The sequence below is a fragment of the Heptranchias perlo genome, chromosome 3 (genome assembly GCF_035084215.1).
Source record: "Heptranchias perlo isolate sHepPer1 chromosome 3, sHepPer1.hap1, whole genome shotgun sequence".
NCBI lineage: Eukaryota > Metazoa > Chordata > Chondrichthyes > Hexanchiformes > Hexanchidae > Heptranchias > Heptranchias perlo.
Genome location: NC_090327.1, coordinates 39,893,201 through 39,919,572, shown reverse-complemented (window position 1 = coordinate 39,919,572; position 26,372 = coordinate 39,893,201). Strand labels below are relative to the sequence as shown.

Here is a 26,372-nt window from a genome sequence, read left to right as displayed (position 1 = left end):
ATCTTAAATTCAGGGAAATTTGGGCTAGAAGACTTTAATGTTAGACCGTGGACTGAGCTGAGGCCTAACAAAATTACATTTTTGGAGTCTGAGCCAAAGTAGGGGTGCCCAACACTTGCCCCTCTCCCTCCAAAACGGGCATCACCAGGTCATCTGCTTTTGCATCAAAGACCGCCTCCACCCCACCGCACCCCCCCCACCCAACATGGTCCCTGACAGAAGGCAGGGAAATGGGGTGCTTGCCAGATCCAGCCTTCCTGCTTCTATTTACATGTGAGATGTGTGGGAGGGGCAGCCAGTCGCCATCTCAGCTGGGTTGGGGTGAGGAAAATTAAGGTCTGGACGATAGGCCCCACTATCCCATTTTCCCTGCTGTTTGCCCTGCCATCCTGTCTGATTTGGGGTAGGATAGCACAGGAAAATCCAGGCCATACATTCAACCATAAAAAATAACATGCATTAAACTGCAAGACAAGCAGGGTTTGAAAGTGTCTCTTGGCACAAGCCTTTTGACATATGCTACTCTTCTGTTTTTTGTAGGCCTGGAAGAACAGTCTGCCAGTGGCCACAAGCAAAACAACTTTTGCAAGCACTAGCACAGCTATACACACCCAGTAGAATGTAGATAATGAGCTTAAGGAGGTACCACCAGATGATTCACACAACACAGATGAGGAGCAGTAGGCACCTGCTGTTTGGAGGGCCACCTTGGTTACTTCCTCAACTACAGTGGCCAGGGACTCAGACCTTATAGGGGCTGCATATAAAAGATAGAGTCATAGAGTCATAGTGTTATACAGCACGGATAGAGGCCCTTCGGCCCATCGTGTCCACGCCGGCCATGGTCCCGGTCTAAGTAGATTCATCTATAGGAGTCACTTTACTCTGCCGTAAATACTCTGCAAAGTCTGTTCTAGTGGTGCGAAGGAGTCCACTAGCTGCATCTTTGCAGTTGTGGAGGAAGGGTTATCTGCACTGCAATTTGAGTGTATGGTCTTTCCGGGGGCCTCTGCAGTGGAGTCCAAAGTGCATGTCGTAAGTCCAGTCAGAGAATTCCACAAAAACACTCATACTGCTGCTATAGAAGAGCTAATGGGTTGGGGGTAATATATTAGCATGGATTGAGAATTGGTTAACGGACAGAAAACAGAGAGTAGGAATAAATGGGTCATTTTTGGGCTGGCAAGTTTTAACTAGTGGGGAGCCGCAGGGATCGATGCTTGGGCCTGGGCTATTTACAATCTATATTAATGACTTAGATGAAGGGATCGAGTGTAATGTATCCAAGTTTGCTGACAATACAAAGCTAGGTGGGAAAGCAAGCTGTGAGGAGGTGTAGGGTGTTTTGGGGTTGTTCTCACCCTATTGATCGGTGCAGATATCTGGTCCCGGGTCTAGCCAAGGAACACTTATACCTCACAGATCGGGGGTTCAGGAAAACGGGACTTATGCTAACGCACCCGGTGATGGATCACATAGCCGAATAGCACAGAGAACACACAAACTGGGTGTTTGAATTGAATTGGAATGTTGGTTTTATTATACCGTCAACACGAAGAAAATAACGATACAAACGGTCCTACACAGTACATTGAGTTACACACACCCACTCCAGTACTTTATCCTGCTAAACTAAGAGGTTGGTGGGGACCCTGGAGACACCTACCACACACACACACACACACACGTGTGGTCGAGGCTCACCAATCCCTTTTCACTTGCAGGTCTGGCTGACCGGTTCTCTCACGTAGGGTTCGTTGGTTTCGCTGGAAGCTGCTCTCCTCCCTGGAAAGCTCGAGTGAGCAAGAGAGCAAAACAAGAGGAGCAGAACAAGAGAGAGCAAAAGCAAGACTGCAAAACAAGAGGGAGCGGGGTTTCGAGCTTCCACTAATATACACCTCTCTTACAATGGTCTTCGTCACTTAAATGAGGCACTTCCATGCCTGTTTAAACAGTTCTTACAAAGTCCTTAAGAATCTTTGATGGCTTTTGATGGGCTCTCATGATGTTGCAATTGCTTCTCTCGATGGCCATTGTTCATTCCGATTTGTAGAGCACTTGCCACAAGGCTCCTTTTGTATCCAAAGTCCTAGTTGTTGATCGGTTTTGCTTCACCATTTCTGGAGCAGTTGCCTCTCTCAATGGCCGATGCCTCTCGAATTAGTGCTGAGTGTTGACCACCTGCTGTAGGTTTTGCATTAAAACAGAGACATGTTTGAAGCAGATGGATAGATTTTTGGGCTCTAGGGCAATCAAGGGATGTGGGCATCAGGTGGGAAAGTGGAGTTGAGGTCAAAAATCAGCCATGATCTGATTGAATGGCGGAGCAGGCTCGAGGGGCCGCATGGCCTACTCTTGCTCCTATTTCTTATGTTCTTAAGACTCGGGGCACCAAACATCACCCACTGCCACTCTTGCCTCAGCCCATCTGCTGCTAAAACCTTCATCTTATACCTTTGGCACCTCCAGACTCAATCGTTCCAATGCTTTCATGGCCAGCCTCCCATTCTCAACCCTCTGTAAACTTTAACTCATCAAAAACTCTGCTGCTCATATCATATCCCGTACCATGTCCCGCTCACCCCTGTCCTTGCTGACCTACATTGGAGGACTGGGAGCCAATGCCTCAAATTTAAAATTCTCATCCTCATGTTTAAATCCAGTCAAGGCTTTGCCCCTCCCCATCTCTATAACCTCCTCCAGCCCTACAACCCGCCCCCTCTTCATCCCTCCGACTGTGGCTTCTTGTGCAACTCCCATCCCTGCACCCCGCCATTGGCGGTTGTGTCTTCAGCCGTCGAGGCCCCACATTCCGTCCCTAAACTGTTTCACCTGTCTACCTCCTTCTCCTTAAAGGCCTTCATTAAAACCCACCTCTTTGACCAAGCTAATATCTGCTTTGTGTGGGCATCCATTTTTCTCTAACTATGCCTCTGTGAAGTGCCACAGGACGTTTTTCTGTGTTAAAGATGCTATATAAATGCAAGGTTTTGTTTTGTTGTTATTATATGTGCTATAACTCATCACATTTTATAAACTCTAGAAATGTAAAAGTATATATATATTTTTATAGCCTGCATTTACCACTCCCTGGTCAAAGTTGTACGATGTAGTATTAAAAATGCCACTCGCTTGCATTTCCAGCTGCAAGGATGTCAATAAAACTACTTGTTTATCTAAAGTGTCCAAGTCAGAGCATTAGGTACTGTCAATAGCTTCCATTTATTATCTCAAAACATATAAGCAGCTGGTGATTGACGAAGGAAATTGCAAATTACATTTTTTGATTTCATTACTCTCATGCATTATGATGAAACAGAGTGCTGCTTTTCCTCCCTAAAGATTCATCTCGAAATGCATTTCACAATGGTCTGTTAGTTTGGTTGTCCATTGTGGTTCAGAAATCACATTCTTCAATCAGGCTAATGGCTTTTGACAGCAAAATGGGTGAATACCTTAAAGCATGAAAAAATTCCAGACTGCTTAAATGCTTTCTGGCAAAAAAGTATTCTGCTATTATTCGTAGTTAATGCTATTATATTTGTCAAGTACTATTTTCAAAATTACCCATTTATACGCTATACCCCATTTAATCTAGTACGTGAGGTGATTATGGTGTATGCATTCTTGTATGTATGATACAGCAGATGTCAGAGCTTAGAATGCAGTTACATTGGACAAATGGCTTAACTTTGCATCCTTCTCTGAAACAATGCAGTGCTGAGAGAGGATTATCTTCCTGCTTAGAAAGAAGGGCTTAGTTGTTAGTCAAACCGCACAAGATAAAGAAGCATAATCCAGATGGGAGTGCAGCAGGAGGCCTGTAAATTAAGCTGGATCTGGACACACAAGGTCCTGACCTACACTGAGCGTTTCCTCGGGAACCTTTTCGGAACGGAACCTCTGCTTATCTCAAGCATGGTCCCCTACCTCAGAGGCTTGTGGATGGACGGAGGGAACTCCTGGGCCAGGAATTTCCTCGTCCATGGCCTGGGATCCACTGAGCAGCTGGTACTCTGGATAAATACAGGCATATTGGCTTCGTGGCTAGCAAAAGTTAGGCCCACTTTGATCGGGGTCCAGGCCTAGACCCTAGATGACAAAATGCAGGCAGAATTTAGTAATCAAATCCCTTTACAATACAGCATATAGGCCAATAAAAGAAGTCTCCTGGAGCTGCAGCTACTTCTGCCTATTGAAGCAGCAGGACTCCACTACAATACCTGCCCTCTTTGTTCTGGTGGTCACCCACGGGGGAGGGCCCATAGTGGTGCAGCCAAAGATTGCAGCAGACCAATCCTGACATTTATGCTGCACTAAGTGTTTAAAGTGAGTTTTGGCTGTCACAGCCCTGTTGCTAATGGGCATAGATCTTCTCTCACTGGCTAAACAATAAAGTGATAGACCTAAGGGTCTATCACTTTATTGTTTAGCCAGTGAGAGAAGATTTACAGGCAATCCAGGTTTTAGAACAGTTAAATCTGATCACAGGAAGAAAAGAGAGCTAACCATTTGGGGTTGCTGCCACACCAGTGGGTGTCAGTCTGTTGCAGCAGACAGTCTCTGTTTATTAAATCCTAAGCGAAGTTGACACCTTTATTTATTTGTGAAAAATACATTTGATGTCCTTTTTCTTTGTGTAAGGGGTTGACTGACAGTTCCTTACCTTGGCAGAGAAATATATTTGGCAGCTTTTTGCCAATTCAGCAGTTGTTCTTGCTCCATTGATGTGGAAGTGAACACAAGAAGGCTCTGTGGGATAGTTTCACCATCACACGTAAGTTCATGTTACAGACACTGGTCCAGTTTGAGGGTCATTAGCAGAGTTATTGAAACATATCGGGGTAGAATTGGACCTTGTTGCACCCATTTTACGGACATAAAATGGGTGGAACAAGAGGCAATTTCAGTGACCGTAATCCTGCACCCCAAGAATAGCTGAAAGACTTCTAACCCGAAATCGGGTCAGGCGGTTTTTCTGGTAATTTCCTAGGATCAGGTTTGCGATCTTTTTTAAAAAAAAATTGGAAACTACACCTGCTGTGTTGCAATCTTCTGATACTACCCTGTTTTTAATAAGCTGTGTAAAATCTGAGCCTCAGTCTCTATACCTCTTCCTTAAATTCTTTACAACACCTGACGAAGGAGATAATCTCCGAAAGCTTGTGATTTTAAAATAAAATTGTTGGACTATAACCTGGTGTTGTAAGATTCCTTACATTTGTCCACCCCAGTCCATCACCGTCATCTCCACATCTTAAATTCTTTAAGCATTCTTGAATGTAATCGAGCTTCTTACATTGGCTTATATCCACTTTATTAATGATGTGGAGATGCCGGTGATGGACTGGGGTTGACAATTGTAAACAATTTTACAACACCAAGTTATAGTCCAGCAATTTTATTTTAAATTCACAAGCTTTCGGAGGCTTCCTCCTTCGTCAGGTGAACGATGTGAAAATGAAATCCTCGAAATGAAATCGCATTTATAATTCACAGAACAATGCTTGGTGAGTACAGACAGTTTTTTCAACTGCCCGTTGCCAAGGCAATCAGTGTGCAGACAGACAGGTGTTACCTGCCAGGTCTCACAGAATATACAAATCACCAAAAAAAAACAACAAACAAAAAAAAAACAGAGATAGAGAGGTAGAAACATAGAAAAGACAGCAACTGACCCGTTATATTAAAAACAGATAACATTTGTTCGCTGGTGGGGTAACGTGTAGCGTGACATGAACCCAAGATCCCGGTTGAGGCCGTCCTCATGGGTGCGGAACTTGGCTATCAATTTCTGCTCGACGATTTTGCGTTGTCGTGTGTCTCGAAGGCCGCCTTGGAGTACGCTTACCCGAAGGTCGGTGGATGAATGTCCATGACTGCTGAAGTGTTCCCCGACTGGGAGGGAACCCTCCTGTTTGGCGATTGTTGCGCGGTGTCCGTTCATCCGTTGTCGCAGCGTCTGCATGGTCTCACCAATGTACCATGCTCTGGGGCATCCTTTCCTGCAACGTATGAGGTAGACAACGTTGGCTGAGTCACAGGAGTATGAACCATGCACCTGGTGGGTGGTGTCCTCTCGTGTGATGGTGGTATCTGTGTCGATGATCTGGCATGTCTTGCAGAGGTTACCGTGGCAGGGTTGTGTGGTGTCGTGGACGCTGTTCTCTTGAAAGCTAGGTAATTTGCTGCGAACGATGGTCTGTTTGAGGTTGGGTGGCTGTTTAAAGGCGAGTAGTGGAGGTGTGGGGATGGCCATAGCGAGGTGTTTGTCCTCATTGATGACATGTTGAAGGCTGCGGAGAACATGGCGTAGTTTCTCCGCTCCGGGGAAGTACTGGACGACAAAGGGTACTCTGTTGGTTGCGTCCCGTGTTAGTCTCCTGAGGAGGTCTATGCGATTTTTTGCTGTGGCCCGTCGGAACTGTCGATCGATGAGTCGAGCGTCATATCCCGTTCTTACTAGGGCGTCTTTCAGCGTCTGTAGGTGTCCATCGCGTTCCTCCTCGTCTGAGCAGACCCTGTGTATTCGCAGGGCCTGTCCATAGGGGATGGCCTCTTTGACGTGGTTAGGGTGGAAGCTGGAAAAGTGGAGCATCGTGAGGTTTTCCGTGGGCTTGCGGTAGAGTGAGGTGCTGACGTGCCCGTCTTTGATGGAGATTCGTGTGTCCAAGAAAGAAACTGATTCTGAGGAGTAGTCCATGGTGAGCTTGATGGTGGGATGGAACTTGTTGATGTTATCGTGTAGTCTCTTTAGTGATTCCTTGCCGTGGGTCCATAGAAAGAAAATGTCGTCGATGTATCTGGTGTATAGTGTTGGTTGGAGGTCTTGTGCAGTGAAGAAGTCCCGCTCGAACTTGTGCATGAAAATGTTGGCGTATTGGGGTGCGAATTTGGTCCCCATGGCTGTTCCGTGTGTTTGGGTAAAGAACTGGTTATCGAAGGTGAAGACATTGTGATCCAGGATGAAGCGGATGAGTTGTAGGATGGCGTCCAGAGATTGGCTGTTGTTGGTGTTGAGTATTGATGCTGTCGCAGCGATGCCGTCATCGTGGGGGATACTGGTGTATAGTGCCAAGACGTCCATCGTGGTGAGAAGTGTTCCTGGTTCAACTGGTCCGTGGGTACTGAGTTTTTGTAGGAAGTCTGTAGTGTCGCGACAGAAGCTGGGGGTTCCCTGTACGATGGGTTTCAGGATGCCCTCGATGTATCCAGAGAGGTTCTCACACAGGGTTCCGTTGCCTGATACGATAGGACGTCCGGGTGTGTTGGCTTTGTGTATCTTTGGGAGGCAGTAGAAGTCTCCCATGCGGGGAGTACGTGGGATGAGAGTGCGTAGGATGATTTTTTAAAAAATTGTTGGACTATAACCTGGTGTTGTAAGATTCCTTACATTTGTCCACCCCAGTCCATCACCGTCATCTCCACATCTTAAATTCTTTAAGCATTCTTGAATGTAATCGAGCTTCTTACATTGGCTTATATCCACTTTATTAATGACTAACTTATTACTAATCTCTATTTGTTACATGGGACCCGATATTGGAATGGAGGCAGGATGGCAGCGGGAGGGTGATTGAGCACGTGGCTAACCCGCCCAATAAAAAATGTCCGTTTTGCACGCGATCGTGACTCAATTGATGTCGCTTAACGTGGCTTCCGGGTTTGCCGTCCGAAAGCTGCGCAGCGGGCGGACTGCGCACCCACATCAGAGGCTGTCGGCTGGAGGAGCTCTATTTAAAGGGCCATTGCTCCAAAGGCTTTTGCTGGAGCAAAGACCAAAAAACACAATGGAGCAGCACAGGGACAAGGCTGCTCCAAGGTTTAACGATGCCTCACTCCAGGTGCTACTGGAATGGGGTGAGGAGGAGGAGGGATGAGTTCTACCCGACGGATGGGAGGAAGTGCCCTGCCTCTGCCACCAAGAAGGCCTGGCTTGAGGTGGCAGAGGAGGTTACCAGCAGCAGCAACATCTCCCGCACCTGGATCCAATGCAGGAAGCGCTTCAATGACTTAACTAGGTCAGCTAAAGTGAGTACACTTACTCATTCTCCTACATTCCATGTTGCACATCACTGCCCCCCACCCCCCCAACTCATTCTGCACTACTCTATCACATCACTCCTCACACCCACTCAAAGCTCACCCTCAACTTACCTGCACTTCCTCAGCACTTCCTCACCTCCCTAGTACTCACCCCACCACTACCACTCAACCCAGTCCTCATACAATGTCATGACTCTGTCTCATACTCACCCTCTGATGCATCTCTTTCACGGTCAGCCTCACCTAAAGCAATGCATTCATCGGTTGGCCTCTTCACCATCACTCACTTAGACGTTAGTTCTTTCTCCCCTTCTAGGAGAAGAGAACGCAAAATGCACGGGAGAGGGCGAGGTCTGGAGGGGAGCCTCCACAAACACTGGTCCTCACAGACGCGGAGCAGGAGGCGCTGGAGCTGAGCCGCACCCTCGAGTGCCTGACTGTTGGGGGCGGTGAGACTAGCACCCGACAAACATCTGGTGACGTTTATCACACACAATATGAATTGATGTTAACATGCCTTGTCATCTTCAGCATCTCAGTATGCTCATCACAACATGACACATCTGTGATGATGCTTAATATTGCCTTCTGTTCTCTTACAGGGCCTTCAGCGACTGCTGTGATGGCAGAGGGTGATTCCTCAGAGGACCTGCCGGCCTCTAAGGGTGAACCGTCACATCTTAGCGAGCCATCCACCAGCGCAGATACTCACACCTCGGTGGGTCCTAGTCCTCAGTTAGTTGGGTTGGCACCTGGTGAGTCACCACACACAAATGAGCATGAGCTTGTGTGTGGTGGCAGGGGCAGCTTTGGAGTATCCGTGTTGATAGGAGCACTCATTTCCAGGCTCTGCTCAGCTGGACGCAGATGCTGAACCCCGGGGGCCGTCCTTTAAAAGAAGAATGATCGAGGGACAGCAGCACATTTGCGAGGTGCTGGAACAGGTGCCATGCGCACTCTCCACAATACTGTAGAGGCTGGAGGAGTCCAACTCCTGCATGAGTGGAATGGTGGCACAGGTACGGGAGGGAATCTGTGAGATAGGGACATGAGCAACCTTTTGAGATAATGACACAGGTAAGTGCGAGAATGTCTGCGATGGAGGGAAGGCTAGCCTCCATTGAGCTTCAAACACGGCTCACAAATAAGTCCATTCAGGCCCTGACAAAGGCTGTTCGGACTCAGGGTGAACAACATTCTGCCGCCTTAAACAGGCGGACAGGAACTTTACAACTGGGCTTCCAAGGCATCATACATATCCTCCAAACTGTTCTCCAGCAGGGTGGTAGGAGTGATGTGGGCCTGGCCCAGGAGAGGGATGATGGCGAAAGGGGATATGGAAGCGGGGATGCCACTCAAAGCGCTCCCACGTCTCACCCGTTGCCCCCCTCTCAACCAGTACCCGCAATGCTGCCTACTCTCCAGGAGGTGGCCAAGTCTGCCCCTGCACAGGGCCCTCATGGACTCCAAAACTCAGAGGGCGTAGGCCGAAAGCATCTAAACAGTCCGGGCATGAACACGAGCAACCTGCCACTACCTCTGCAGCAGCCACAGGGATGCACCAAGTAGAAGTAGTCTGAAGAGAAAGGCGAAGGTTTTGTGATCACGAAGGGTATGCCCAAGGGAGTTTGATGGACTGTCGTGTTTTTCATTTATATTTAGTTTTTGTTAAAGTCACATTAAATTTTATGATTGTCACCACTGCTGCCACGTCTTGTCCATTCTTGACTGGCTTTTGTGATAGGACCCTTTCATGAGGTTCACCATGAACGGCAACACTTGATGCCACCCATTGGGTCACTTTACAGTGGGTATATATGTAGTTGCAGGACTGTTTTGTGCAGGGAGGGGTGGGCGGCCTGGTGTGAGCGCTGCTCTTTCCGGGTGGTGTGATGACTGGACTCTTCACACTTTCTGGTGTTAGGAGAACCGTTCACATATCAGTGACTCCCTGGCCTCACGAGCAGCCAGGTGAGCCACTGCTCTGCCCATGGGTTCCTCCTCCTCCTCCTCCTCCATGTGGGTGGCAGATGTGGATGGGGCCTCCTCAAGTGGCACCCCTCTCTGTTGTTGCCCTCTGTGCCCTTTTGCAGTTGCCTATGGTGCATCACTGTGTTGTGGAGCTGCAAGTGGCGGACGTGCACGCCGTGCCTGGCGAGGCTGGTGATGTTGCTCGTCCTCGGATGTAGTGGTGAATTCAGCCATGGCGCTCCCCCCATCCTTATGGTGTGAGTTTGAGGGGGTCCGAAAAGTTGTCAAATATGTGTGAACATAAGAATTGAGAGTGGAAAGTAAGAATTTTCAGTGAAAACACAAAGATCTTGCAGCCAGAAGTTTGTGTGAAAGAACAGAGTGCCCTGCAGCAAGAACTCACCTTTTTCCCTCATCTGTCAAACAAGCATTTGAATGTCCAACTGGCTGCTGGCTGAAACACGTCTGGTAGAACATGGAGTGTTTCCCACAGCACGGGAAACACAGTGAGGATGTTCCAAAATTGGACCCGTGTCAAAATGTGGACAAAAGTAAGTACTTTAAGTATCTAAATAAGTGTCTTAACTATCATCCCGTCGGCTTTAATTGCCGGTGGGACTTCCGCATTCAGGAGGCGCACACGCACCCAGATGTGACAATGGGGAACCTCTGGAAAGTCTGCAGGTTGGAGTTAGGTTACGAACACGGTCGGGATTTCTGCGATTTTCGGAGCCCCCTGCCCCCGCAATTTAATTTCAAAATTGACCCCATGAACTTAGTTGTATTTCCAATGCATCCATCTCCCGAAAGAGCATATCACCATTTTATAGGGTAAAAAATGTTGTTAAGAATAATCCACCTTATTGGTTTTCTCCTCCTGCGTCTCAGCTCCATTACCTTTAACAGGACCTCATAGTTCTTTACTACTTTGCCAGGATGATAGAGCAGCTGACACAATGTGGCAGAGTGTTAGGACTCTGACATAAACCTGATATTTTTGATGCAGTAAGTTGCTGATCTCAAGTGGAGTCATCTGGAAAGTTTCCCTTTAAAGACAGAAAATCACAAGGGAGAGTTGAATTGTCACTCACACCCACTCTTTAAAACTAATTATAGAGACCCATTGGCCAAGCTTGGGAAGAGGTTATAGTCTGCAATCTCAATCAAGGACGGGTATGTGACACAGGAATTTTTTATGGGAAAAGTAGGTCTTATAACACTTTGGCCCTGAAATTCTTTGGGTTGTGATCTCAGCAGTTACACCGGGTTTACATCCGACAGTGCACTCCAGTACCAATTTCACCAGCGTTTGCAGGGTCAATGGGAGGGCATCTTATAAGGATGGGGCAGGTGAGTGAAAGCGCATGTTATAGGAGCCTCTCTGGCATCTGAATGTCACCTGGTCATGGAAATTTCCAACCCCAGCACTGGTCCAATTGGCCCCCGAACAAGGGGAAAAATCCTTAAATTGGTTCCTGTTCAAGGGTCCAAGCCATTACTCCCCCTCTCCCTGATCACCACTGCTACCTCCCCCTGGCCACAGCTACCAACCGACCTGATCGCCCCCTTTCCTGACCTGATCGCCCACTACCCGGCCCGATTGCCCTCCTTCCCGAACTGAGTTAAAATCGACCCTTGAATGACTTTGCAACTGCTGCCTCCTCTTACTCGTGTCTGGTCATAGCAACGCAATCTCCAGTGAACTGTAAAATCAGACAGTTGTTTTGGTATCAAAAATATATAAAAACTGGACCCGAAAACCTGCTGGAAGTTAAAGAAAATGTCATCCAGAAAAAGAATCATTCAAAAATGTTGAGCAAAACCTTCTGATAAAAAGGTCTTTTAGCAAAGCATTTATAGGAACATATAGGAGTCAATTACTTTTGTCAGCTTTGTGTTTGTGTAACACTTAAATGATAACATTAACTAAATGACCAAAGTGATGTTATGCTATTGTTTTGTTTTGTGCAAATTGCTAGTTCTGTTGACCCAAAAGTCCATACAGTTTTGTTATTTATGATCTTTAGTTGCAAACAAACTATTTTTGGAAAACTCATTCTGCCGTATACTGAGCCATACATACCAGAAACATCTTGGGTCCCATTCCTGATTGATGTACATAATCGATCACATCTGGGGTGGGGGGGAAGGGACTGGTACAACACACGATTGCCCTCACTGTTTTGAGGTTTAAAAGGGGAGAAAGTAGCCCGGGTTCCCACCATCAATTACTGTCCAGTGACGCCTGGTGAAAAGTACTTGTGCGAGGATGTCAGATAGGAAGAGGCTTGGCTGTGATTTTCCCCCTCCCTCCCTTACAGCTGAATAGTCTGCGGATGCTCACTCACAAACAGCACTGGAGGAGGTACTGGAGAGCGGCCAGCAGCCATGGAACTACATCCCAGCGTGAATCACCACCTTCAGAAGAGGAGGAGAAAGAAAAAATATCATTCTAATAAACTCCACTAATTTAATCAAATAAAATCATATTGAATGATTGCTTTTTTGACTGGCCTGTCTGGGTTTGAAAGTTAACCGTATAAATTAACCGATTTTTAATGTTAGCTACCCTTGCAACAATAGAGTAGAAGTTATAATCAGTGCTGTTCTCATACAAACAACTAATGCAATTGTGCCAAATTCGTCTCTGTACTGCTTTAGCACAGGCATTATCCACCTAACAGCACCGATCACAATTTCCATCCTTAAAGCTATGACCAGGGGCTGGTGTATTGAACCTAAAATGATTTCTGTCAGAAGTAATGTACTTTTGCAACGATATCAAGAATTTTCTTACTCCATTAATCAAGTGCTGCTACATGTTACATGATTCTTTTAAAGCATCGGAAGATCCCAGTAACACTTTTACATCGGAGTTAAAACTACAGGCTTCTGTTAAAAAAGCATACGGGATCCTGGGCTTTATAAACAGAGGCAAAGAGTACAAAAGCAAGGAAGTTATGCTAAACATTTATAAATCACTGGTTAGGCCTCAGCTGGAGTATTGTGTCCAATTCTGGACACTACACTTTAGGAAGGATGTTAAGACCTTGGAGGGGTGCAGAGGAGATTTACCTGAATGGTACCAGGAGTGAGGGACTTCAGTTATGTGGCGAGACTAGAAAAGCTGGGATTGTTCTCTTTGGAGCAGAGAAGGTTAAGGGGAGATTTAATCGAGGTGTTCAAAATTATGAAGGGTTTTGATAGAGAAAATAAAGAGAAACTGTTTCCAGTGGCAGGAGGATAAGTAACCAGAGACACAAATTTAAGGTGATTGGCAAAAGAACCAGAGGCGACATGAGGAGAAGTTTTTTTTTACACAGCGAGTTGTTATGATCTGGAATGCACTGCCTGAAAGGGTGGTGGAAGTAGATTCAATGGTAACTTTCAAAAGGGAATTGGATAAATACTTGAAAAGGAAAAATCTGCAGGGCTATGGGGAAAGAGCAGAAGAGTGAGGATAATTGGATAGCTCTTTCAAAGAGCCGGCTTAGGCACGATGGGCCAAATGACCTCTTTCTGTGCTGTATGATTCTATGATCTGCAGCATGGTATTGCACAAAAGTTTGAAGCATTAGAGTGTGGGATCACTCTGACAATTCCAAATATGGCAAATTTTTGATCTTGTGAGGTGGATGAAGAGATAAAGTTTAGACACACCTCCAAGGGAAAGGACACAATTGGGCCAGTGTGCTTTTGGTGTTCTTTTAATCTTGCAGTTATCATACTTGTTATATAAACCTAGAAATTGCTGCTGGCTATATTGCTGGACAAATACTAAACATGTCTGTGTAGCATTCCTCTGTCTGCTATTTTAACACGGAGTTAACCTGTTTATTTTCAATGGGTTAATATCTTCACTAAAATAGTGGACAAAATGCAATCAGCCTCCATCCATTAGTATCACCAACAGTAAATTCCTGGCTAGAATTCCTTTCAATTATCCACCTTATTCATTGTAGGTCTGACCAATCTAAGGCATTCGGTAATTTTGATGCAATTAATCCATGTCCACTGGGGCTTGATTAAGACCACCTGACTACCATTAATTTATGAATCTCAAGCCTTACGTCCCCATTATATTAAACAATTGAAGAAATTCATCGCATTCCGGTCATAGAATGTTACTGGCACAACATACCAACTGCATTCTCTTACAAAAAATTAATTATATGAAATGCTTTGAGACATTTCAGTGTTATAAGGCACTATATCAACACACGTACTATGTTGTAATATTATTATTGTTATGATATTCGCTTCTGTTTAAGTAACAGCACTGATGTAGTTAATGGATTTGGCGTGAAGTGTGCCCGTACCTAAATTAAAGGTATGCGCTGGTGAAGGAGTGACATCCTTAGTTTGGGATCACAATCACATAATCTGAATACGCACATTACCTGAAATTAAAGTATGACTATGTGCATGTAGATATTCAATTCCCAGATATTAGGATTAGGGTCTTTGATTTTGAACACAGACGGTGGAATGAAAATACAGTATCATATTTGGCTTGGAATATTTCACACAAGTTAAGAAACTTTAAACTTGTGCATTTTCTATGTATTATCTGGGCACGTTAATAGACCTAATGCTCGTCCTTGAATAATGCCAGTCTGTTAGTTGGTAGTTTCACCACACTGATGGTAAAACAGTGACAGTTCAAAACTGTGTCAAGCTGAATCTGTATGCAGCAGTTTGGACTGTCATCCCTTAGGTTGTTGCTGACATGGATGAAATGCAGCCAAGCTAGTACTAAGCCAGTGGAATATTTTTTCAGTGCAAATAATGTAAGCATGTGTTCTGCAGCTGTAGATAGTTTCTTTGCCAAATAAGATGATTTTTTTTTTGTTATCATTCTTTAACCTGAAAGTGGATTTCCTTTAATGTTCAGTGTTTTTATTCACATTCAAAACATCTGGAAAACTTTACCTTTTAAGTAGTGGATTCAAAAAAAAATTTACTGGAGGGCATTTGTATAATCTGAAATCAATGGTGTGTCGCACAGAATTAAACCAAATTAAACCTCCACCTTATCACTGTGATTGTAATGTGTCATTTTTCTCACATTTTTAAAAGTTAACTTTAACCCACTAGTCACTATGTTTAACATGCTCACCATACCAAATTATTTTCATACATTGTTTGCTGAAAGTCTTTATACCAGCAGTTTCTCTGACCTCCAATGTTATGTCCTGCTTTACAATAACCTCACCCTAGTAATCATTCTTCACGTGAGAGCCTAGACAGTGATTTTTAAAAGACTATTCAACCATGGGATAATCATAGCTGAACCCAATCCCTTACCCACAACCTACACACCAACTTTCCAATAGGGGTCACTGAATAGTAATCAGGAGTGGGAAACTTGCTTGATTTTCTCCTCCCTGGACCGAGAGTGACGAGGTCAATTGTTGTCACTGCCTCCTAACCAGCTAACTCAGCACAGTGGAGGGATCAAACTTTATACTTTAATGGTCTTTGGTACCACACCACACAAGTATCCACTGCACCATCAGAGGTACATGCAGCTTCTTCTTTATCTTATTGACTATGTGGAAGTCAAATTGTTTTAAAGATTGTTAACTTTATTGAATAAATTGTTTTTAATACTAAAAATTAATGTTTATTATAATTGTTTCTTTATGAATATGGTTGAATCAATTCCTCTTAAAGCACAAAGCAATTCACATTTTGGAATAGAAAATGTAACCTCCTCCTTGGAAGTTATTGGAGTTCCTCCTTTTCATTCCATACATTCTAACCATACCTTGTGGGCGAGGTTCTTGACTCCACATTTCCTGTGAGGAGATAGTATAAACATTGAAAATTAATTGACCACGAAGAAACTCTATCAGTTCATTTTTTAAATGTTGCATATATGTAATTGGTCACTGAGAGTTGTGGTGACAATCAAAGTCAAAGATTATGAAATTGTATGTATGAAATTGCTTCCACTGAGGACTCCTGAGACAAATTGCGCTGGTTCTTTGTCACGTCTGTTGAAACTAAAGTGTGTTGGTTTTGTAATTATTTTTTTACATTTATTACCAAAAGTGACCTTAGATACAAACCTAAATTCAATAATTTGGTTTTCTCAAAACTTGACTACATGCTGAATTTTCCTCTTTGACATCTTATTCTCTCTTTCCAAACAAAAAAATTCTGAAGAAAATAAAATTACCTTCACCACCAACCCACTCTTTTTTTTTAAGCAAAAACTTTAAACAAAATTGTCTCCAAAAAGATTTTAAAAATCTCTACTCGCATTTCTTTTCAAAGGTCTCATATGTCTCCATGTTACATGTACTTATAGTCACTTCACACAATTAACAAGATATGTGCATGGTTTTCATGTGATAATTCCTTTGCATACTTGGAAAGAACTAAATACAGGCAGGTTCTAAATTTATTAAGTGGAGTGATCTTATTTGCATTATGAATGTGTCTTCGTATCCATAAGAAAACAAAATTAAAGCTACTGCTCATCTTCTGGAATGTTACGAAGCGCAGATATAAAAAAAGTAAGAAAAGTTAGGGATGAGAAAAGGCCAGTTTCCCTAATGAAGCTCACTTCTCTTGTACATTAATTCTCCCCTCGTCACATCCAACCATATTTTGTTTATTGTGCTTTGTTGCTGAAACAGTAGAGAGATAAACTATTTAATGGGCTTCAAGCACATACCCTTTAATGAAGATATATTCATTACATTGTTAATATTAATAAAAGCACATCATATTTTGTTAATTGACCCACTTCAATGGACTTTCAAATAAGCAGCATCTAAATTCAATTTGACCAAATAAAACAGTCAGTCAGTCATTCACAAGCATGTGATCCAGTAACTGAATAGTTCTTCAACTGCTTTCTTATTGTTCCTTGCCAGCCTAGTCACATGTTGCAAATGAAATAACGATATCTGATCTGTTTGTTCACATTACATGATTTTGCCAAGTCTATTTATAAAACATTGAGTCCCTTGGTATCCAGCCTGACAAACCACAGAAATCTGAATCCACGTAAAACATTGTGTAAGAAAAGACGTCATGTGTTCAGTCTTGACAGGTTCATTTTGAATGATACTTGATGTCGCCAATGAGAACAGTCTGCTAAGAGGCTGCTAATTCTGATTTCTCATTAGTTTGTCACGTCGCAGTGACAAGACCATGCCAAGGCCCAGATGGTTAAGAGTAAGTTAATAGCACATCTGGGGCCTTCAGCTAAGTTGATCATAGATTATGCAAGAAGCTGGTGTGGAAAATGTATCTGGTGAGTGCACAGCTGGAAACTGTTAGCTTTGTGAAGCCTCTAGGGTTACAATTGTGACTACAGCAATAATTACTCAGAAATGAAAACTGTTTAAAATATGATTCTAAAAGTTATCACTTTACCTTATAACCTTTAGTTTGGGTACCCATAAATGCTTTAACTGGTATAACTAACTCCATTTAATTGAATATTTCTTCTAAGTAAATAAAATTAGAAATCTTCATTTGTTCACCTTTCTTGAACCAAGGGAAGTGATCTAAACCCAGTGTAGTCCTTGGACAAACTTTTCAGGACGCCTATCCTTTTAGGGATACAATCCAAGTCCCCTCCTCTTGTTCAATAGAGCATCTGTTTCTGTCAATATGGGCTCAAACTGACCAATTTCTAATTATTTGCACATTAGTTTCCAGTAAATAGTTTGAAATCATTCAAATTCATTCCACAAAGGGACTTTAAAGCGTATGAGCTACAGGAAATTATTACTGTCATGACAAATCATAACCTGTGCCTTCCAATCAGCCTTGACTTTGCATCATGTAAATATTGTCAAATTCAAGGTAAGATCAAAAAAACATTGGCACAGATGGATAAAATGGATTGTCAAATCTAAGATGGTCGGAGCAGTGACATCTTCAATGTTGTAGCCCCCAAAGACTCAATGTAGTTCTTCACACATCATGTTTCAAGCTAGAAAACCACTCAAATATTGGAGAGAATGAACCACATTTGGGCTGTCATATTGGTCCTCATTGCTTTCATGTTCTTTTTCGACGCTTACATTGTGCAGTTTGCAGGGGCAAGTGACATTCCTCATCTGTATAGGTCTTGGGATCTCAAGGTTAGCATAACAACAACAGCAACTTGTATTTATGTTGTGCCTTTAATGTAGAAAAAAGTGGCAAGGCACTTCACAAAGGCATAAGGAAAAATGGACAATGAGCTAAAGAAGGAGATATTAGGAGGGGGCGACCAAAAGCTTGGTCAACGAGGTGGGTTTTATGGAGGCTCTTAAAGGATGAGACAGAGGTAGAGAGGTAGAGGAGTTTAAAGAGAAAATTCCAAACCATGGGATCTAGAGGCTCCAAATGCAGCTGGCAATGGTGGGACAAAGGGAAGACATTTTCACAAGAGGGCAGAATCAGAAGAACAGAGTTCGAGGAGGAAAGAGATGGCGGGGGGTGGGGGGAGTGGGGGCATGGTCATGAAGGGATGGAGAGCAAGAATTTTAAATCTGAGGCATTGAGGGACTGGGAGCCAACGTAGGTCAGCAAAGAAAGGGGCAATGGACAAACGGGACTTGATGCAGGATAGGATACAAGGGGAAAATTGAACACCTTGAAGAGCTAGACATACAGTGGAAAAAGGTTTTTGAAATCTCTATCATCCTTCCTACACCAAGCAGGCATATATGTGCACTGGCTTCATCCATCAATGCATCATGGTCTCATTATTGAATCTCATCAATAATCTTTTAAGTCATTGCATGTTTGACTATCAAAGCACAGGAGAACATCAAGCTGAACTTTAAAGTGTCGTTGGAACTTTTTGGTACAGTTGCTAGCCTTAATTCACTGGCTAGGTCTTTATCGAAGAAAAAACCTAATGCTGGGAATTTCCTCCGGGGTACATAAGAACATAAGAAATAGGAGCAGGAGTAGGTCATACGGACCCTCGAGCCTGCTTTGCCATTCAATAAGATTATGGCTGATCTTCTACTTCAACTCCACTTTCCCGCCCTATCCCCATATCCCTTGATTCCCTTAGTGTCCAAAAATCTATCTATCGCAGCCTTGAATATACTCAACGACTGAGCATCCACAGCCCTCTGGGGTAGAGAATTCCAAAGATTCACAACCCTCATCTCGGTCCTAAATGGTCTTTATCTTGAGGCTATGACCCCTAGTTCTCGACTCTCTAGCCAGGGGAAACAGCCTCTCAATCAGCCACTGTAAATTTGACAGAACCCTAGGAAACACGTGTAAAAGGGGTTTTCATTGATCTTCCATCAAAGTTACAGCAGCTGGTTTCCGCCAGGCTGGGGGAGGGGTAGTCAAAATAGAGCTGGGGACTAACCCAATCCTTTCCTGCCCTGATCTGGTTAACTGCAATTTTAAATCTGGTGGGGTCCTCTTTAAATACGCAGATCGGGCTCCGATGACATCAGTGGATAATGGAAACCATCAACTAATAGCACAGTCCTTGTGAGTCTTATGTATAAACCATGATTGCCCAGAAGTCTTCAGTGCTGTCTGGAGTGGATAAAATATATAAGCCTAGAATACATTAAGTATTCACACGCTAATACCACAAACAGTAATTGCTGGACTACAGGGCTTCATAAAACCAATTTAAATTGCTGCTAACACCCTAACTAATTATCCAGTTGTATCAAACCAAAGGAATTTTCCATTTATGAAACACTGAACCCCTCAGTGTCCAACCTGACATACGGACAGAAACCTGAAACTATATAAACAATATAAAATATTATTGTGTAGGAAAATATGTCATGTGGTTGGTCTTAACGGGTTGTTTTTGTATGGTATTTGATGTTGCCAATATGAAGTCTGGTGAGAAACTTCTAGTCTGGCTTTTCACCAAGAGGCTTAAAATAAGGGGCATCATTTTAGCACCCGCTATCGGGTGCGTTCCTGGCAGGGGGGGCTCCGAAAATCGGAGAATCCTGGAGCGGGACCGGAGCCCGGCTCCAACCCGCCCACTTCCGGGTTCCCCACTGACGCGCCGGCGTGCGCGCGCAGCCCCGCTGGTGGGAATCCCGCAGGCAATTAAAGCCGGCGGGGTTCCACTTGAAGGTATATATTTCGCTTGTTCAGGTCATTAACAGACCTGATTAAGGGATTATGTGAGGAGGGGTGGGATTTTATAGCAAACTGGGACTGTTTCCCATACTGGGGGAAACACTCCCAGTTCAAATGGACCTTTTGCAGCTGTCAGCCTGTGGCAGCTACAAAGGTCCATTTGACAGGTGGTGGGGGGAGACCCTCACTCATTGCAGGAGGCCACTCTGTCACTTGGGACAAAGTTTGGCCTCCACCACCCTCCTCCTGACAATCAAAGTCACCAACTTGCACACTTACCCCGGGGTCCAGAGACATTTACCTACCTTGCGGACCCCCTCAGATGTACATCTTCCGGATGGGGACCGCTGTAGCTGCAGTCATGACCTCCCCGGAGGGCGAACAGCATCACCAGCCCCACCAGCCTTGCCATCCAAGCCGCTTACATCTGACACGTGGAGCTCCACAACAGAGTGCTGTGACACATCCACCTGTACAGCAGGAGGGAGGGCTACCGCAGAGAGAGATGCGTCGCAGAGGGCACTACCCTCGCCACAGGGTCCACAGACCGAGGCTCAGCTTCCTGGACCTCTCTGAGCAGCAGTGCACACGGAGGCTCACAGTCACTCGACATGTAGTCGTGGACATCTGCAGCCTCCTTCATGTCTTCATAGTGATCCTCAGGAAAGGGCATTATTGCACAAACCAGACAAGATTCGCAAAGACATGGAAGTAGTGGTGCCAATATAATATGTAATGTGAGTTGGTCAGAAATTCAATATAAGTAACAACCATGACAAACCCTCAAACACCCTTGTGCATCCCCTTCATGCTCACGACACGTTTGCCTTACGCTGCCTACTGCACATATCTGATGCATGCCCTGTGGCTGCAGCACAGGTAGTGGCAGGTTGAGTGAGGCTGGCCGTGAAAGAGATGCACGAGAGGGTGAGTATGAGATAGAGCCATGAGATTGTATGAGGATTGGGTTGAGTGGTAGTGGCGGGGTGAGTACTGGCGAGGTGAGTAGGTGCAGGTAAGATGAGGATGAGGTTTGAGTGGGTATGAGGGGTGATGTGACAGAGTAGTGTTGGCAGTGCAGAAGGAGGTGTGGGGTGGGGGCGGTGATGTGGCAGACGGAGTGTAGAGGAATGAGTAAGTGTACTCACTTTGGCTGACCTACTGAGGTCATTGGAGCGCCTCCTGCACTGTATGCAGGTGGGCGATATGTTGGTGGTGCAGGTGACCTCCTCTGCCACCTCGAGCCAGGCCTTCCTGGTGGCAGAGGCAGGCCACTTCCTCCCGCCCGCCGGGGGGGAAGATCTCTGTCCTCCCCCTCCTCCTCACCCCATGTATTGACACCTGGAGTGAGGCATCATTAAACTGGGAGCAGCCTTCCCCCTGGGCTGCTCCATGCTGTAATTTTTTCTATTTGTTGCAGCATCTGTCAGTGGAGGACTGCCCCTTTAAATAGAGCTCCTCCAGCTGACAGACCTTACTGCGCATGCGCAGCCCGCCCGACGCACAGATCAGCAGTGGGGAACCCTGAAAAACAGGTAAGTGGATCCAATTAGGCTGCGATCGCGCGGGTGGCTGACTAATTTCACCGGGCGTGTTACCCACTCGCCCAATAGCCCTCCCTCCGCGAACCCGCAGCCCTGGTAACATCGAGCCCAAGGTTTCCCCAACACAAATAGGGAGTCCAGGTACGATAGGGCATAGAGTTTAGTTTAAAAAAGCACTCAGTTCTCACACTGTCCCATACCAGGCATGTTGACAAATATTATGTGTATATGGCAGAATAGATTTATTAGCCCTGATTTTACAATCCCAGAAAAACTGAGGCTGCGCAGACCTGTGGTACAGGCACACTTGCACTCGCACTCTAACTGATAGCACGGGGAGGAGTCAGTGCTGAATTTTGTATCTAAGGCCACCTCTTCATTTGTCTAGGCTTTCTGAGCATGGTACATATGCAGAGGGAGTCAAGCAGCAGGCTGACTAGCTGCCAGTCACAAAATTTGGCACGCTAGCAGCATGTGAAGGGATGGTACTTGCTCTCAAAGACAAGACATTGTTTATGCACCAAGCTAACATATGATCTATATATATTAAAAAAATCACTGCAAGGAGCAACATGGGCAACACTTCCCACTTCAGTGATGAAACATTGGATGTCCTGCTGTGAAAGGTGCAGCAAAAGAGTGTGGCTGTTTTTGAGGCACTGTGTCACCATACTACAAAGGTGACAGCTCAGGCCACATGGAAGTAGCTGGCGGAGTAAGTCAATGAGGTCTCCCAGGACCTTGGAGCAAATGCAGAAATGGACTCTCCTTTACACAGTTGCTACCTCTTTCTTCAGAGAAGGTGTGGCACATGTGATTTTCTGCTCATTTGCCTCCTTGGGGATACAAAACACCACTCTTGCACATAATTAAAGATGCAGTGAATATTTGCAGTGTGGCATCCTTTCACTTCCTGAGTTGGCCTCAGGAGGGAGGTGTTGTGATCACAGGGGTGCTGTTTGGGGTGCTGCACAAGTTCCTCTAATCTTCTTCACTGTATTCTGTTTGCAGATAAAGTTTAGACATAACCATTGGGCGAGGACTGAGATGAGTGAGTACCCTACAACCCTAAAGGAGCTAACTCCACATGAGAAGACGGCACTCACCCTGTTACCAAGCAAAAACATTGAAGGCATTGGCAAGGACAAGTTTGGAGGTGTGATTCTATCACCCAGCAAGTGGATCCCTTTCCCTCTCAACTTTCCCATGCTCCCTGTTTTCCTCCTCCCTTGGGGCTATACTTGCTAAGCAACTGCATTACATATACAATGGCTGGGAATTTCGTGGGAGCTGCTCCCGCTCTGCTACCATCCCTTCACCAGCAGTGCAGCAGAGAACCCATTTCTGGTGCTCATCCAGTTTTGAGTTACAAATGTGCGTCCAAATAAAATGATCTTGCTCATTTTATTTGGACTGCACAGCAGCATCCCACCCAAATAGTCTAAGCAATGGAATTGATGCGTCAGCTTCACAGTAGTTTGCTGCGCAGTGTCTCAGATGGTGGCATGGACCTCAGTATCTCTGGGTTCTGCTGCGATAGGGGCTTTTCCAAATGTAATCAGGAACCATGGTGAAAAAGATAGTCCCAGTCACCCAAGAGCAATCTGGCCATTCTCTCAGCACCTTCAAACAATGCAGGCACTGTGGATTACTGCAGAATTGAAGCATCGTGGCCGCTCTCTGATAACAGGGATTAACATGGAGGATGATACTGTTGTGGTTGGAAACCACCTGCACACCTATGGAGTGCACCCACTTCCTGGGAGTAAGTCTTTGCTTTAGTGGTAGGATTTCCACCTCTGAGTTAGAAGGTGAAGGGTTCAAGCCCATTCCAGACTGCCCCAGTGAGTGGAGACTAGAATATGGGGCGAGATTTTGCTGTCAAAATAACGGTGAGGCTAATGACACTTGCAATTACTTACGCGTAAATGGTACAGCAACTTCAGGCAAGGAGCAGTTGCATGGTTAAATGCGAATATCCAAAAGTTGCCTTCCGAGTTGCACCACTCCACTGTTAGCTTAGTGAAAACGGCATTTCACTGTCTGCCTCACCATTGAAATGCATTGAACGTTATCAAGCTGCTGTATTTGAGCGGTAGATATGGACTAAACCTGCCATAGATATTTAGGGCTGGAATTAAAATACTAGTAGCAGTGATGGTGGCCATGAAACTACCGGATTGTCGTAAAAACCCATCTGGTTCACTAATGTCCTTTAGGGAAGGAAACCTGCCGTCCTTACCCAGCCTGGCCTATATGTGACTCCAGACCCACAGCAATGTGGTTGATTCTTAATTGCCCTCTGAAATGGCCTAGCAAGCCACTCAGTTGTAAAATCTCACTAAAAAAAGTCATAATAAGAATAAAACCGGACGGATCACCCGGCATCGGACCACTAGGTACAGGACATGACAAAGGCAAACCCAGTCGACCCTGCAAAATCCTCCTCACTAACATCTGCTGACTTGTGCCAAAATTGGGAGAGCTGTCCTACAGACTAGTCAAGCAACAGCCTGACATAGCCATACTCACAGAATCATACCTTTCAGCCAACGTCCCAGACTCTTCCATCACCATCCCTGGGTATGTCCTGTCCCACCAGCAGGACAGACCGACTAGAGGTGGCGGTACTGTGATATACAGTCAGGAGGGAGTGGCCCTGGGAGTCCTCAACATTGACTCTGGACCCCATGAAATCTCATGGCATCAGGCCAAACATGGGCAAGGAAACCTCCTGCTGATTATCATCTACCGCCCTCCCTCAGCTGATGAATCAGTCCTCCTCCATGTTGAACACTACTTGGATGGGGGACTTCAATGTCCATCACTACGGACCGAGCTGGCCGAGTCCTGAAGGGCATAGCTGCTAGACTGGGCCTGCGGCAGATGGTGAGCGAACCAACACGAGGAAAAAACTTACTTGACCTCGTCCTCGCCAATCTACCTGTCGCAAATGCATCTGTCCATGACAGTATTGGTAGGAGTGACTACCGCACAGTCCTCGTGGAGACGAAGTCCCGTCTTCACACAGAGGACACCATCCAACGTGTTGTATGGCACTACCACCGTGCTAAATGGGATAGATTCAGAACAGATCTAGCAGCTCAAAACTGGGCATCCATGAGGCACTGTGGGCCATCAGCAGCAGCAGAACTGTATTCCAGCACAATCTATAACCTCATAGCCCGGTATATTTCTCACTCTACCATTACCAACAAGCCAGGGGATCAACCCAGGTTCAATGAGGAGTGTAGAAGAGCATGCCAGGAGCAGCACCAGGCGTACCTAAAAATGAGGTGCCAACCCGGTGAAGGTACAACTCAGGACTACATGCATGCTAAACAGCGGAAGCAACATGCTATAGACAGAGCTAAGCGATTCCACAACCAACGGATCAGATCACAGCTCTGCAATCCTGTCACATCCAGTCATGAATGGTGGTGGACAATTAAACAACTAACGGGAGGAGGAAGCTCTGTAAACATCCCCATCCTCAATGATGGTGGAGTCCAGCATGTGAGTCCAAAAGACAAGGCTGAAGTGTTTGCAACCATCTTCAGCCTGAAGTGCCGAGTGGATGATCCATCTCGGCCTCCTCCCGATATCCCCACCATCACAGTTGCCAGTCTTCAGCCAATTCGATTCACTCCACGTGATATCAATAAATGGCTGAGTGCACTGGATACAGCAAAGGCTATGGGCCCCGACAACATCCCGGCTGTAGTGCTGAAGACTTGTGCTCCAGAACTAGCTGCACCTCTACCCAAGCTGTTCCAGTACAGCTACAACACTGGCATCTACCCGACAATGTGGAAAATTGCCCAGGTATGTCCTGTCTACAAAAAGCAGGACAAATCCAATCCGGCCAATTACCACCCCATCAGTCTGCTCTCAATCATCAGCAAAGTGATGGAAGGGGTCGTCGACAGTGCTATCAAGCGGCACTTACTCACCAATAACCTGCTCACCGATGCTCAGTTTGGGTTCCGCCAGGACCACTCGGCTCCAGACCTCATTACAGCCTTGGTCCAAACATGGACAAATGAGCTGAATTCCAGGTGAGGTGAGAGTGACTGCCCTTGACATCAAGGTAGCATTTGACCAAGTGTGGCACCAAGGAGCCCTAGTAAAATTGAAGTCAATGGGAATCAGGGGAAAACTCTCCAGTGGCTGGAGTCATACCTAGCACAAAGGGAGATGGTGGTGGTTTTTGGAGGCCAATCATCTCAGCCCCAGCACATTACTGTAGGAATTCCTCAGGGCAGTGTCCTAGGCCCAACCATCTTCAGCTGCTTCATCAATGACCTTCCCTCCATCATAACGTCAGAAATGGGGATGTTCACTGATGATTGCACAGTGTTCAGTTCCATTCGCAACCCCTCAAATAATGAAGCAGTCCGTGCCCGCATGCAGCAAGACCTGGACAACATCCAGGCTTGGGCTCATAAGTGGCAAGTAACATTCACGCCAGACAAGTGCCAGGCAATGATCATCTCCAACAAGCGAGAGTCTAACCACCTCCCCTTGACATTCAATGGCATTATCATCGCCGAATCCCCCACCATCAACATCCTGGGGGTCACCATTGACCAGAAACTTAACTGGACCAGCCATATAAATACTGCAGCTACAAGAGCAGGTCAGAGGCTGGGTATTCCACAGTGAGTGACTCACCTCCTGACTCCCCAAAGCCTTTCCACCATCTACAAGGCACAAGCCAGG

The 26,372-nt window shown here is 45.5% G+C and overlaps 1 long non-coding RNA gene across 1 annotated transcript in view; it reads right to left on the bottom strand.

The window, feature by feature from the left end:
• Window positions 1–1,534: 1,534 nt before the first annotated feature.
• Window positions 1,535–26,372, bottom strand: part of LOC137306157 (uncharacterized) — a 36,666-nt gene continuing 11,828 nt past the window's right edge. The window contains exons 2-4 of the long non-coding RNA XR_010958828.1: window positions 15,788–15,818; window positions 12,101–12,435; window positions 1,535–2,184 (exon numbers count right to left, since the gene is read on the bottom strand). This is a non-coding gene — a long non-coding RNA (uncharacterized lncRNA). The remainder of the gene's footprint in view (window positions 2,185–12,100; window positions 12,436–15,787; window positions 15,819–26,372) is intronic.